Source organism: Ambystoma mexicanum, chromosome 6p, assembly GCF_040938575.1.
Source record: "Ambystoma mexicanum isolate Mex_15411 chromosome 6p, UKY_AmexF1_1, whole genome shotgun sequence".
Classification (NCBI taxonomy): domain Eukaryota; kingdom Metazoa; phylum Chordata; class Amphibia; order Caudata; family Ambystomatidae; genus Ambystoma; species Ambystoma mexicanum.
In genome coordinates this window covers 748,735,146-748,749,015 of record NC_090935.1, presented here as the reverse complement: position 1 = coordinate 748,749,015, position 13,870 = coordinate 748,735,146, and positions in this window count along the sequence as shown.

Genomic DNA, 13,870 nt, shown 5'->3' with positions numbered 1-13,870 from the left:
AGATCTGCCCCCACCAGGGAGCCAGACAGTCGGCTATCGGCCGTGGCTGCGACAACAGCAGCCCCCACCACATACACAACAAAGACCCAGGGCCTCCCTGGGTCCTATAAATATGAACAGCATGCTCAGAGTAAACACAATCTGTTGGTGGACCCTGAATGGGGACCCAAGAAAACAGGAGGTTCACTGTTTACTCAGTGTCTTCCAAATCTTCTTGCTTCTTTACCACAGAACCCGCCCACCCTACAAAAAGGGGAGAAGAACAAAAAGAAGTACAAGGCACTGTTCGGTGCCCACAAGTCTTGGGACACAAGAAGGCGGCACGGGTCAGAGGGGGTAACCTCAGGACCTGGTGCCAAAAAGTATGATACCATCATGATATGTGATATTGTGTATTTGCCATAACTCATATCTGTACAATAAAATCCTAAGGCCTTTTATTGCCAACACTTGACACAAGTTGTGAGCTTATCATTACGGGAGAGGGTTTGGGGTTCGGCCAAAACTAATGCATGCATATGGGTTCAGCAGTTACTGTCATGTTATCAGAGGTCAATGGTCGTGTGATATCACTTCCACAACCTCTGGTATTTTGGTGAAATGACATCCCCGGGCCCCTTAGTCTACAATGACCTCGGAACCTGAAAGCACACGATTTACGAAAAGCTATGTCAAAAAATAGATACCACCTTAAACGTGAACATGTTTAACATTAGCCTTTTCAAATCTGCATCGATGCACGTATTAGCATTTAGTCGGATAAAGTACCAAGAACTGCACACGAGCCAGGAAGCACTCTGCTTCACATATCATCGGCATGCGACTGCTCAAATCAGGCATTACATCACAATGTACCTTTCAGCCGTCTTGCATCAATCACAGTTCCATGGGGATTGAAAAGCGGGGCAGGCAAGGCTGCGGGTTTCACACCATTAGTGTCCATCCGCATGGCACGGTAACCTGGCCGAGCTCTCACGGAAGATCAACGCATAAAGCAAACTAGATTTAAAAATGTGTGCACAATGCATTGTTGTAATGGTGCATATAGCATTCCCAGTATTCCTCCATCACCCCAAGAAAATAGTGTTATCAGCAATGTGGCAATTAGGTCTTTCGGGATTGCTAAACCAGCGTGTGTAAGAACTACTTTCAAAGACAGCCTGCTATATTGCTATCCATTTCATTTCTCTGAGTGCACTTGCAAAACATGTTTTAGTGGCTACTTTAATATAAACACTTTCCAGTAACTGCCATTATTAACAGGCGTAGCGTCAGAGAAAATGCTGCCAGCCTTTATTTGGATGCTCTCTACATACATTCTCAGAATATGTATACATCCGAATCCTAAAGTACAAAAGTTGGCTAAAATTAGAATGCATTAAAGTGGAAAGTGATCCACGTCACCTGGAGCTTTTCTGAAATGTATTCTGCGGAAAAACGGCAAAGACGCTGCTTACTTTGAATATATATGCTGCACACTATTATTGCCATTTAGGGGTGGGTGGTTGTGGCGTCCAGGTGATGGCGACCATGACATCTGAAGTACCGGCACATAAACACCAAACGGAGACGACCTAAAGAGAAACTTCGGCCAAAATATATCCAATGAAGGCAAAGGGTTTGGGTTCGAGCAAAGTGTCACTAGGGAACCGATAAGTTAGTAATCTCCACAACAAAGGGCACTACTATCCTACGGGCCTTACTCCCCTCCCTCCACAGGTGACTGCAATCTAGCACACCACAAATGCAGAATGGGCAAAAAAAAAAAACCTGACCTCCCGTGTTCCGGGAAAGAAAACAACGAACGAACATCTTTTCTGAATACAGACATCCTGCGAAATGCACACATATTTCACCGAGTCAGTGCGAACTGCGGCAAATTATGTGGCACGCAGCACGAGCACAGACTGCGGGGTCATATTTGAACACAGTGGTTGGAGACGACATGGCGTTGTTTTTTAATACCGAAGTAAAAAAGAACAAATACATAAAAAGTTGAATTTTCAAAGACATGGATCCATGCATCTTATTTTATAATGTATAATTGTAAGAAACATTCGTATGTTGGTAAACACTTCCCCTAACTTCCAAACAGTGCATCTTTTTTCTTTGTTATATACTTCTATTAGTTCATGAAGCCTCATAAAAACAATGATTTAACACGGTCCCGCCCACTTCAGTCCCCCGCCATCTGCATCCTCGCTCTAAAAATAACCAGTCCGGCCTTCCCACCAATTGTCTCGCCCCTCGAATTACTATTAAGGGGTCTGAGGGAGAACAGGGGATTTACACAATTTCTGGAAGCGTCCTCCCGACATCCCACCTGTTAGTAAACCCCTCCTGAGCATAACAGCATGCAAAGTCATGTTAAAGGGTTCCTTTAGCCAATGCAAGCCTTCCACATGGGTATTGATTAGCTGTATACCTTCGACTTAATCTGCAGGGCGTGTCATACCTGGTTAATGTCGCAGCCAATATTGATTATCCTACAGGTCCTTCTAGGCATTTGTCAGGCTTTCAGTGGCCATTGCCCATATATATTCGACATGGAAGGAATGCGCCTTCTATTTAATGCTTCCTCACTAGGCGGCTCTCATAATTGTAAACACATTAAATAGCACAAGGAAATAGACATGAAGCCACTAGACTCCTTTGTGATGGAACCTATGATCTCCAACATTGGAGACAATTCCTAACCTGTCTATATTTCGAACATATTCTTCATTAACGCATATTTCAACCTGATAAGATCGAAGGTACACATATAATGACACACATTTAGCTGACCTAGAATTTCCAACCAGTGTAAGGCCTGAAATCCCAGCATAGCAACTGAGAAAATACTCGTGAAGGTTCCTGTGTTCCTCAAAATAGCCACACCATGTACTGTAGAGATCTCTAAGACTGGTAAGAACTGGACACATGGATAGAGGCCGTGCAACTCGACTCTATAGCCTTTAACTTGTTGTATAGTTGAATTGACCAAGAATTAAAAAAAAGAAAACGTATGAACTTTACATGTTGGAGGCACCACCTTCCGGGGTGAACCAGCATATGTGTTCTGGCCATCATTGTGCCCCAATTCTGTTTTGGGATATCTGGGAAGAAGAGGCTTCCTTTAGCATGTCCATAGATAAACATTCTCTACTGCAGTGCCAGAATACTATCTGGCGAAGGTGGGGTTGCCTGAACTTATGTGAGTGTGAGTAATGGAAAGGTGTGGGTAATTCTCTTTCCAAAGAGAGGCCCGCTAATCTGACCCCCCTTTAATAATGCTCCATGCCAAAAATATAATGCATTCATGCGCCTTTGCTGTGACAGACTCCTACCATCTCCAGCAACTGCCCAGCAGTGGCAGCTGAGTAGGTACAGAGGTCACATGTGCATTCCTGACAACTGCTGAAACACAAAGCTCCAACAGGCAGAGGTGTTTTTTTTAATTGTCTGCGCCTCTGATTCAACACATATATATTGTGCACCTTAGACAGCCTGGTGGCATGATAAGCTATATAAGATGAATGGAAAACCTACCAGAGAACAGTTTTTTTGAGCCATGTTCATTCTCAGCACAGGGCTCCCTCACTCTTGTTAACTTTACAAAATATGGAGTTTCACTCTAAGTAATCAAGAGTAATCCATGAACACATTGTTTACTGGGTGTTAGGGAGGCTCAGCTTCACTTCACTCAGGAGGCCCAAGAAATCTCAAACATATGTCTGTGATTGCTGATGGTACTCTTGTTCATTGGAGAATTGCCTTGCATTTCAGTGCTGGACTGCTGTTGTGGGTGGGAACAGACTGATATGCCAATGGATATTTTTACTCTGTGAAAGTAGCAGTGAGCTTACACCCATTTCTGACCATTCTGCATGGATGAAATTCCATAGAACAGGTTATTTGAATCATGTTTGTTCTCAGTAGAGGGGCACCCACACTCTTGTAAATATATAGAAGTATAAATAGTGTGTGAATAAAATCCATTCATTTTCAAAGAGCGTTCAATAGTTTCAGGTCTCCATTAACATATTGACTACCATGCTACACTACATATACAATCTGACTTTCTACTTTTTTCTTTTTTTTATTGTAACATTTAGTTTATTTCAAACTTTTATTACACTTTTTCTCAAATCATATTGCTAACTTTCCTCTACTGCAATGTTCATAACTTAATTTCCAAGTCATTCATCTAAAAAAAACTTCTTGATATAGTAAATTATTTCTTTGAGTTTTCCAGGAATCTCATTTCAGTTTCAAACCATTATTTTGTCAAGGTAATTTATAGTTGCACAAGTTAATTGCACAGTGGTCCCACTTAAGATATGCAACCACCAGTCGTCCATGTTGTCATTTTGTGGCGGAAATCTTCGAAGATAGAATGACCTTTGATCTTTAAGGGCTGGACATTCGATTATAAGATGTTTCGTTGATTCAACCTTGGTTAGGCAATATCTACATACATTGTCTTTGGTTTGTGGGTCATGTCTCATAAACAACATTTCCTTTGTTTTATATGCGTTTGTCCGCAATCGCATAAAACAGTCTCAATGATGTCTTGACGGGAATTTTAGTAGATATTTTGGCAGTTTTTCCAATTAGTTCGTAGTAGGTCCCAGCTCAAGTGCTGTTGCTAGGGTGTTATACTTGGCCAAGTTTTGAATCCATGATCATTGTTTCAATTTCTTTTTGGCAATTTGTGGCTGAGACAAAAGTCTATCCAACTTTATGTCGACCGCTTGGAGAATCTCCTTCAACCTCTGGTCACATGTCAATAACAGGCCTTCGTATGGATGCTTGTCTGTTGGGGCCAATATTTCATAACCGGTTCAGGATTTGTTATAATCATCTTCCTTAGAAGCACCATTGATTTCCAAATCACTGTTCCATATAGAGCATCTAGCGCTATTTCATGGCGAATGATGGTCATTGAGTTGTTTTTTCGTAGCCAAAACACTTGTCTCCAGTAAAGCCCTTCTAAATAAGGCCAGATGTTATGGTCTATGTTCCAGCCGGCTTCTACTCCAAATGTGATGGCTGGAATACATTTTTCAAGTACAATGTGTGTACTGGACTCAGGGTGAATTTCCCTTATTGGTTATGAATTTTTGCACATTGTAGGGAGAAGGATCTCATATGCTGGATTAGGTCTTGAACCCAGCTCCATTCTCGTATTGACTTGTTTACCAGCACACCTAGATAGCGAGATTCAGAAATTATTTCAATTTGTTTGTTGTTAATGAACCAACTGAAGTTCTTGTTCTTGGTGTCTTTGGATGGGCCGATCATTATTTTTGTTTTTTTCACATTTATCTGTAATTCATTTGCTTGCATATAACTTTGGAGTTTTGTAAGGAGTCGTTGGAGACCTATCTGTGTGGAGTTGAATAAGACTAGATCGCCAGCATGTGTTGCACAACTAATATGGTGTCCATTTATTTTTGGTAGAAAACATTTCACAGCCTTTAGGGCATTTGGAATATCAGCAATTAACAATTTCAATAATAACACAGCGAGGGGACAGCCCTGTTTTACTCCTTTATCAATAGCGATTGCCTCGGATAAATCACCTTTTACATTTATCCGAACTCGGATTGATGTATTTGAGTGAAGGGCCTTAACCAGCTGTAGTATATTTTCAGGACAGTCCCATTTCTGTAATTTTCACCATAACATCTCACAATCTATTGTATCAAATGCTTGTTGCATATCTACAAATGCCAAGAAGAGATTTGACCTTTTTTTCAGAGCATCATATTTTAACAGATGTAAGATAGCTAGATTGGCCTGGGTTCCGACACCCTGTGTAAAACCTGTCTGGCGGCAGTCTGTTAGTCTGACTTTGATTGCCCAGGCTGTTAGATTTTTCTGCAAAAAAGTTGCGAGTATCTTGCTAATTGTATCTAGAAGGGCAATCGGGTGATAGTTCGATGGATCGGCCCGATTGCCCCTCTTAAAGTTTGGCACAATTATCATGGAGACCCAAGAAAATGGAATGCATTTTAGGTCAGCGTTTCTTGAAAAGAGCGTCGCAATGAATCTGGATCATTCTTGTTTGTTTGCCTTGAGCATAACATTCGTAACGCCATCGGAGCCAGCAGCTCGCAAGTTTTTTAACTTTGAGAAAGTGTGTATAATGTCTTCTTCACTCTCGTATATGTCCCAGGTCATTGTATCTTGCCAAGTTGAGGTTGAAGTTGTATTAGCTATCGCATTAAATACCTCTGTGAAGTGTTTGATCCAGGCGCCCTCTGGGACCCCATTTGCCAGTATTGCATTTTGCTTTACGTACCCTTTGCTCAAAATGCGCCAAATGTCTCGAGTTGTTTGTTTTTATTAGAGACAACATCTGTTCTCCGCGCTCTTGGTCCCGCAAATAGGACTGTGCTTTTAGCCAATTGCGATATTTTTGTTTCAGTTTTTTTATTGCATTTAAGGCTAAGTCATCCAATTTATTCTTTAGTTCTTGAATGTCTTTGTGCAATTGATTTTTTTTCCCTTATTCACAGTCTTGCTCCATTCATGGTTGTGTGGTTGTAGAGTTTGTTTCACCTGGGTTTTTGGTCTATTAGCAACGATGCATAATTAATTGTTTCCTCAGGTGAGAATTTTGACGATTGTAGAATATTTAATTGGTTTATCTGTTTCACATTTATCCTGAGTCTGTTCCTTCTATACTTCCTCTTAATTATTTGATTTGAGTTGAGTCTTACAGTTTTCCAAAGTAGTTGCCAGGACAGTTCTAAAAATCATGTCACTATTGGCAGTCGGAATTATCGTTAGCTTTCCGATTTTGTGCCAGAAGTTTCGGGAAGTCCAGGTATAATAAAGGGTCTTGTAAGTGCTCAGGTTATGCCATGTGGGCTTTGGCGGCATATCGCCGCTAACATTCCCATTGATCATCTTGCAATCTCATGAATCAATAGCTTTTACCCATCTAATTCATCGGCTGCTTGTTCTGTGTGTTTCGTGATGCTTAGGCAGCTTGTGTTCCTTCTCTGAATTGAACCATGAAAGATTCATGTCTCCTCAAACAATGATTAATACCTCATTGTGGTATTTTTGGTGTTTGTCTATTAAGGACATTACTGAAATTATGAACCTTTTTTGATGAGATCTTTGCTGGGTTCCAATATACATTAATCAAAAGAAGATGTTGATGGAAGGACGTTATAAGAGAGTGCTTTGAACTAAGATGTTTGCATTTTCATTTTTAATCACTTCGCAACTTGTTCTTTTTTTTATCATCATTATTAAGCCAGAGAATGGCCGTCCTTGATGATTTTTCTCGGCCGGGTTTAATAATGTCAATTAACCATCTTTCGCTGGTGGAGTTCGCAGTCAGGTTTCTTGTAGACAAATGGCAAAATTGTTGGTCAGATCCATTGTTCATTATTTGAATAAGTGTTGGAAGTCTCTCGTATTCCCTGATATCAATGTTGAAAGGACTTATTTTCCTTCTTGTACTAGATCATTTTTTGGCAGACCTACTTTTGAATATTGATAGATGTCTGACTTTTGTCAGATGTATTTTGTTTAAATGGTAAGGCCATAGGCGAGTTGTTCAATCTTTTCCTCAGCTCATCTCGTTTCTGTTCATTTGTTAGGACTTCGAATGGAATGTCATTTCCAGTGGTTTGGTTAGTGTTTAATTTGGGGTCTTCTTCTGATATTTCAAAACCGAGGAAAAGTAGTTCATCTCTCGCTGCCAATAGAGTTTTTCGTACTGCCTGTGGTTTTATATGTAAGAAGACCCTATCAACCCGTTCTTCGGTTACATACTCAACTATACATATGTCATGTGTAGTTACAATACGAAGAGCTGGAACGGTGTGCAATAGACGCATTACATTTCCTCTATTTAGGTTAACTTTGTTGTTGTCTTCAAATACGTTTTTGATTCGAAGTTTCCAAGACAGGGCCTTCGATTCAGCCAAGTTTTGTTGCATTGAGTGGTGGACTTTTTTCTTTCTCTGGACTGTAGTTAATTTTGGATTGAAGATGACTTGCATCTTATTTGTAGTGGAGCCTTTTGTTGAGGCACATTTTGATTCGCCTGTTTGAATGAAATCCCTTGCGTGATCAAAGCCTCTGGTTTCGATTGGTTCTTGTTTTCTTTTTGAGTATCTTGATTTTTGATGTTAGCGGGTTTTTTCAGTGCAGTATTACTCAATGGCTCTGGGTTTGAGGGGCGTTCCATCACAGCCTCATAGCTGTCTGGACTACTACCACCGTCTGAGTCTACTGAGTATGTTGACAGGTTACATAGATCCGCAGAAGAAGATGTTGATTGTGTCGAGATGCCGTTTAGATCTAGTCACAAGTTGATGAGTTTTCCTCGTCTTGCGAGGACGATATGCCTATTTTCTGGGGTCTGGCCAGGAATTGCTTCATTTTTTTGCCGAGTCAAAGGCCCGTTGTCAGCCATAGCCGCTCACCACTTAACTGCTGCCTGCTTCCTCCTGCGGACTGCTGCAGACTGAACTCTGCGCCTGAACTTTGCGCGTGCTCCGCACGTGCCTGGAGTCTTTAAGGTGGTGGGACTCGCCGAGTTAAAGGGCTGGTCAGCAGCAACAGAAACCAGAGCACAAGAACGCCAACAGTCACTGCAGCTCCTCTCACAATCACCTCACAATCACCACTTGCTGCAGACTGAACTCTGCGCCCAAACTCCATCACTTTCATTTTTCAGCATTGCTCTACTTCTGTTCTCATGGACCCATGCACCATTACGTCAATCCACACCCTCCTGAGTCAACCTCTTCAATTGTCTGAATATTATTGTCTTTGATTTGCACATGTATGTTGGCAAGTCGAGCTCCATCTCTTATACCCCTAACATGCTCCCACTCTGTGAGAGTGGGAGTGCAGGACCCACCTGGATAGAAAATCTGTCCCTCGCAGTGATTCTGACATCTTGGAGTGGCTGCTAGGTGGCACATAGTCACAATGGTGTTTATGGCTTTGCTTATGTGATGCAATCCCTGTGGCCATCTTGGAATGATGTAGTAACACCTGAGTTCTATTGATTCCTGAGTAACAAGATGCTGGATAGGCTAATGGGATTTTATACCTGGAGGATCTTGGCCCAATTTCTCAGCTTGCAGACAAAGCATAAACTTCTTGTACCATAAGTGAACTGCTAATATTCTGCCTAAACCTGTAAACATCTGCCTGTATTGGCATGTCTTAAAAGAATAACGTGCATGTTTCAGGCGATATATCTGAACCCCATCTTCTTCAAAATGGAAATTCTCCCCTACACGGGAAGATGGGGCATTACAGAGCGACCTAAATGCTGTACTGTCTGAAAACACCATCTTTTAGCACACTATGTCCTCAGCGGATAGGCACATTCATGAAATGCAAGCGGTCAGTACGGAAACACACACTAATTTAACAGGTGACTCACTTATGTGGAAGAGCAGACAACGTCATTGGAAGCCAGGGTCGAAGGTATGGAATATCTTCAGAGCACACTCTTCAAGCTGGAGGCCTGCACCAATGAGTTAAAGGAAAGAAACAGACACAATAACATCGTACTGTTTTGGGTCTATGAGGCGACAGTGGAACTGGAGATTTCCACTTTGCTCAAGAAGTAGCTTCCATCATTACTACAGATTACTTTTTCTCCCACATTGGACACACAGCATGCACACCAGATTCCCCCCCCCACAGAAGTGCAGAAAGCGTGAAGGTGAAATGCAGACCCTTCATAGCCTTCTTCCTATGATACACACAGCTGAGCCAGATTATGGATGCTGTCAGGAAAAAATCAGGAAATGTATCTTTTCAATGACGTCCAATTTTCATACAACAGGGCTTTTCCGAATGTACAATGGTCAAGAGGAGGTGATTTCTGGAGTTTCTTGCTGAATTACATTGACGAGGCCTACGGTATCACCTACATACTCCGGCAAAAATTATGGTTTTCAGTTCAAAAAGCCTCACAAAATTCTTTGTTGATCCTGCAGATCTCTCCCGATTTCTAAAATACACATCTGAGTACCAATGGACACTGTGACTGTCGATGCAGATGCCTGGAGGACTGCTCTTCCTCCATATATGGAGGCCAGGAAGCTATGCCTAATACTCCAGGAATAGATGGTAGGCCATCCCTATACTGTTCTTTCCCACCAGGCCTAGGTTGGGGCTCTCTGTGTACAGCTACTATGTCCAGCCCATCTCGCCAAGACAGGGACACATTTTGGTCTCCTTTGAAATCCAAACCACCCTTGTTATGGACACGGTAACTTGAAAACAATAGAGGCTATGGTGTTGTGGTTTCCCAGGTAATGTATGTCTTCTAACGGATAACCACTCTTTTCCATTTATTTTCAGTTACTAAAGCAGTTTGGATCTGTATCTGGAGCAGTGTGTGGAGCGTCACCATCTCCCACATATTCTGCCACATGTGCTTTTGGCGACAGGTGAATGTGGCGATTTCTATTGTTGGAGCAACATGTTTCTCTAGAGCACTCCTTTTTGAGGGTCCATCCAAGGACTCATATTCCCCAATTGCAGTTGTATGTTTGAAATGGTTTGTTCCAACTTTAATATTTCTTCTTCTGTTAATTCCTAGGCTCTACATGCTTGATATTACAATGCTACAGCAAAGCGGAGTGCTTGCAGCCAGTAAAGTAGACTGAGACATTTGGCAATGCCATGGCCATGCTTGGGATTCCTTTCTCAGAAGGTCAGCAATTATCTTCAGTATATCCTTTAGCTATGGCTTTATCATACTGGCCGCTCCCTATATGTTAGCCCTACCATGATGAACATTATTACAAGGAATGTGAAAGGGGTTACAATCGCCTTTAAAGAGACACATGGTTCTGTCACATTTAAAGGAAGCGGCTGCTCGTGTGGCTGTCATTCAGGAAACACAAATCTCTGACAAAGAATCTGCCATACTTCAGAGGTATGGGTGGACCAGGTATTTTGTTCAGAGGCCAAGTTAGGTGACTATACTAATTAATAAAAATAGCAGAGACAAAGGCAGATAAGTATGGAAGATGGGTTCTAGTAAATTGTAAAATCAAATTCAAATATCAATCTCAATATTTAAAGCCTGAATCAAGCAGATATTGGGGTTCGGGAAAATTATGCCAGATGATCAGTCTTTAAACTGTTCATCCCTGGTAATTGGGGTGATTGCAATCTTTCCTTGGATCCCAGGCATAATAGGAAATCACAGTAAAGGTTTTGTTCTTCGAAGATGCATAAAGCTTTGAATGGTTCATTCAAAGCAATGAGCTGGTAGATGTCTGGAGGCTTTGTAATCCCAGTGCTCTGTAGTATACTTTCAATCTCCATTTCATTCTTCGTTTTCTAGAGTAGATTAACTATTTTTGAGTAGATGGTTTATGGACCACTTAAATGTCACGCCTTCTTATCTCCATTCAGTCCTCTGTTGTTACCCTGGACTGGCATGTATTGTAGAATAGAGGCAGTTCATGATGAATGAACACAGACCTACTCCTTTCCTTAGATTTCCAAATCTCTGTTGAGAAATTCATGCAAGAATTTTTTTACTTAAATGAGTTCACAGCCTTCTCCCCTATGTTAATTTTGGATGAGTACCGGGCTGCACTCTGGGATCACATTATAGGGTATTTAACTAGTCAAAGTGCAATAGGAAATCACGAGGTAAAACAAATGTTGAACATATAAAGAACATGGAACTTGACTACGTTTATGAACATCAGAATAAATAAAAATGCGGGTGAAAATATATTATAACAAATAATGTTAAAAAAAAGCATCCAATATTTTGTTTAAATAAGTTGATTGCTGGTGCTAATAGAGCAGGAGCGTTACTTGCTGTCTACGTAAAAGTTTGGAACAAGAATAGAAACGTTGCTGTGTTTAAAGTGTGGGAGTAACATTATAGTAAAGGACGAAGATATTGCAAGTTCCATTGCTAAATATCATGCATCAATATACACTCCCGAATCATACCCTTTCCGAGGTCAGTTAGATGCCTTCTTACAAAATATCCCTCCCCCACATGACACACCATTTCTATAACGTTTTTTTCTCATCTAAGACAGGATATCATATTAGCGAAAGTTACACTAGCCATCACCAAAATAAATAGGAAAAGCTCTGGGCCCTGGCGGCCTTCCTATTGATATTCTTTGCATACATTTACAGATAAGCTCTCTCCCAAATTGGTAGTTCTATTTGGGTGTTATAGCTCTGATAAAAATACATACTACATTGTTTGATGCCGTGATACACACATACCAAAATCATGCAGTGATTCACTCAAATTTACCTGATCAATGAAGAAGCTGAGATTTTTGCCAGAATTATGGCTATTTGACTCGAACCACTGGTGCCTACATTAATCCATAAAGACCAAACTGTTTTCTTTTTTTTTTCAAGGGTCGACTAACTTTGGCAAATACTCATCTGCCATGCAATATTTTTTGACATGGTTGGGAAAACTGATGAACATTGGGCAACGATTACACTGGACATCAAGCAAGCATTTGAGAGACTGGGGTAGGCCTTCCTGGCTGAGACATTGAGCCTCATTATGAGTTTGGAGGCAGCCATGCCCCTAGTAAGGGCATGGCTGCCTCCAAACTCGGGTCCGGGTTCCCTGAATGGGGAAATACTGGGCCATTCCGACCTTAGAGGGCCTGGTATCCCCATTCAGGGAACCCGGACCATCCCCATTCCCATTTGGGCCCCCATAGGGCTCAATGGGAATGGGGAGCATGCTAACAACGGGCCGATAATGACAGGCCTGTTGTTAGCATGCTGTTCCGCTCACGGGACCCGCTAAGAAAGTCTGGTAAAACCATGTGTCCACAGCGGGTGCCGCGAGCAGACCTCGTAATAGGGTGGTAAGGGATTAACGGCTCCGTCACCTTTACTGGTGCCGTTAACCCCTTACCGCCCACCTCGTAATGAGGCCCATTATGTTGGTATGGATTTGATCGTAAGTTAATATCTCTATGTTTTACTTGTATCAGCATCCTAGATCTGATACAATGGAGGACATATTCTCACCATATTTCCTGTTACATCATTGTATTAAACAAGGTTGCCCTCACACTCCCTTCTTTTTATTCTGTCCCTAGAACCTCGCCACCAATACATACAGATTAGCTACATGATTAAAGGAGTGGGTTCTGCGTATGCAGATGACATCTTGTCCGTTCTGGGAGAACCACAAAAGCCCCTTCTTCCATTCTTAGAAACAATTGCACAATATGTCAGTGTTTCTGGTTACAAGTTAAATGCCAATGAGACAGAAACTATGCCCCTAAATAAGCATTGTCTCTTTTGAAATCCAGTAGGTATTAAATACATGGGCATTCTATTTTGCAACACTACTTAACACAAAACAGAAATGAACACCGGAGCAAACAAAACGAAATTTGAAACACTACTGACTAAGTGGTCCCCATTCCTTTTATTATGGTGGGGTAGTTTAGAAACCATTGCAATGTCTATTAGTCCTGTGATTCTAAACAGTCTCACCATGTTGCCCCTTGAGTGGCCAACACATTTCTTTAATATAATTATTATTATTAAAATGTTTCTAAATGTGCTGTGGAGAGGAAAGAAGGCAAGAATCTCGATTAATACTTTTATCGTACACCCTACTTAGGGCAGAGCAGAATAAGCTGCCACATTCCAAAAGGTATCTGGATGCATTCACGAATAGCCAGGTCACGCGCTGGTACTCTGATAACACTCAGTGCATCTCGAACAGGTAGCTTGCATTGGAAGTAGAGGTGGCTGTGTCATTCCAAGCCCAAGATACCCTGGATTTGAAATCTAAGATCCCCCACTAGGGGATGCATACAATTGCGAATACACACACCTGGTTAGACTGTACAGAGTGGGATGCCCG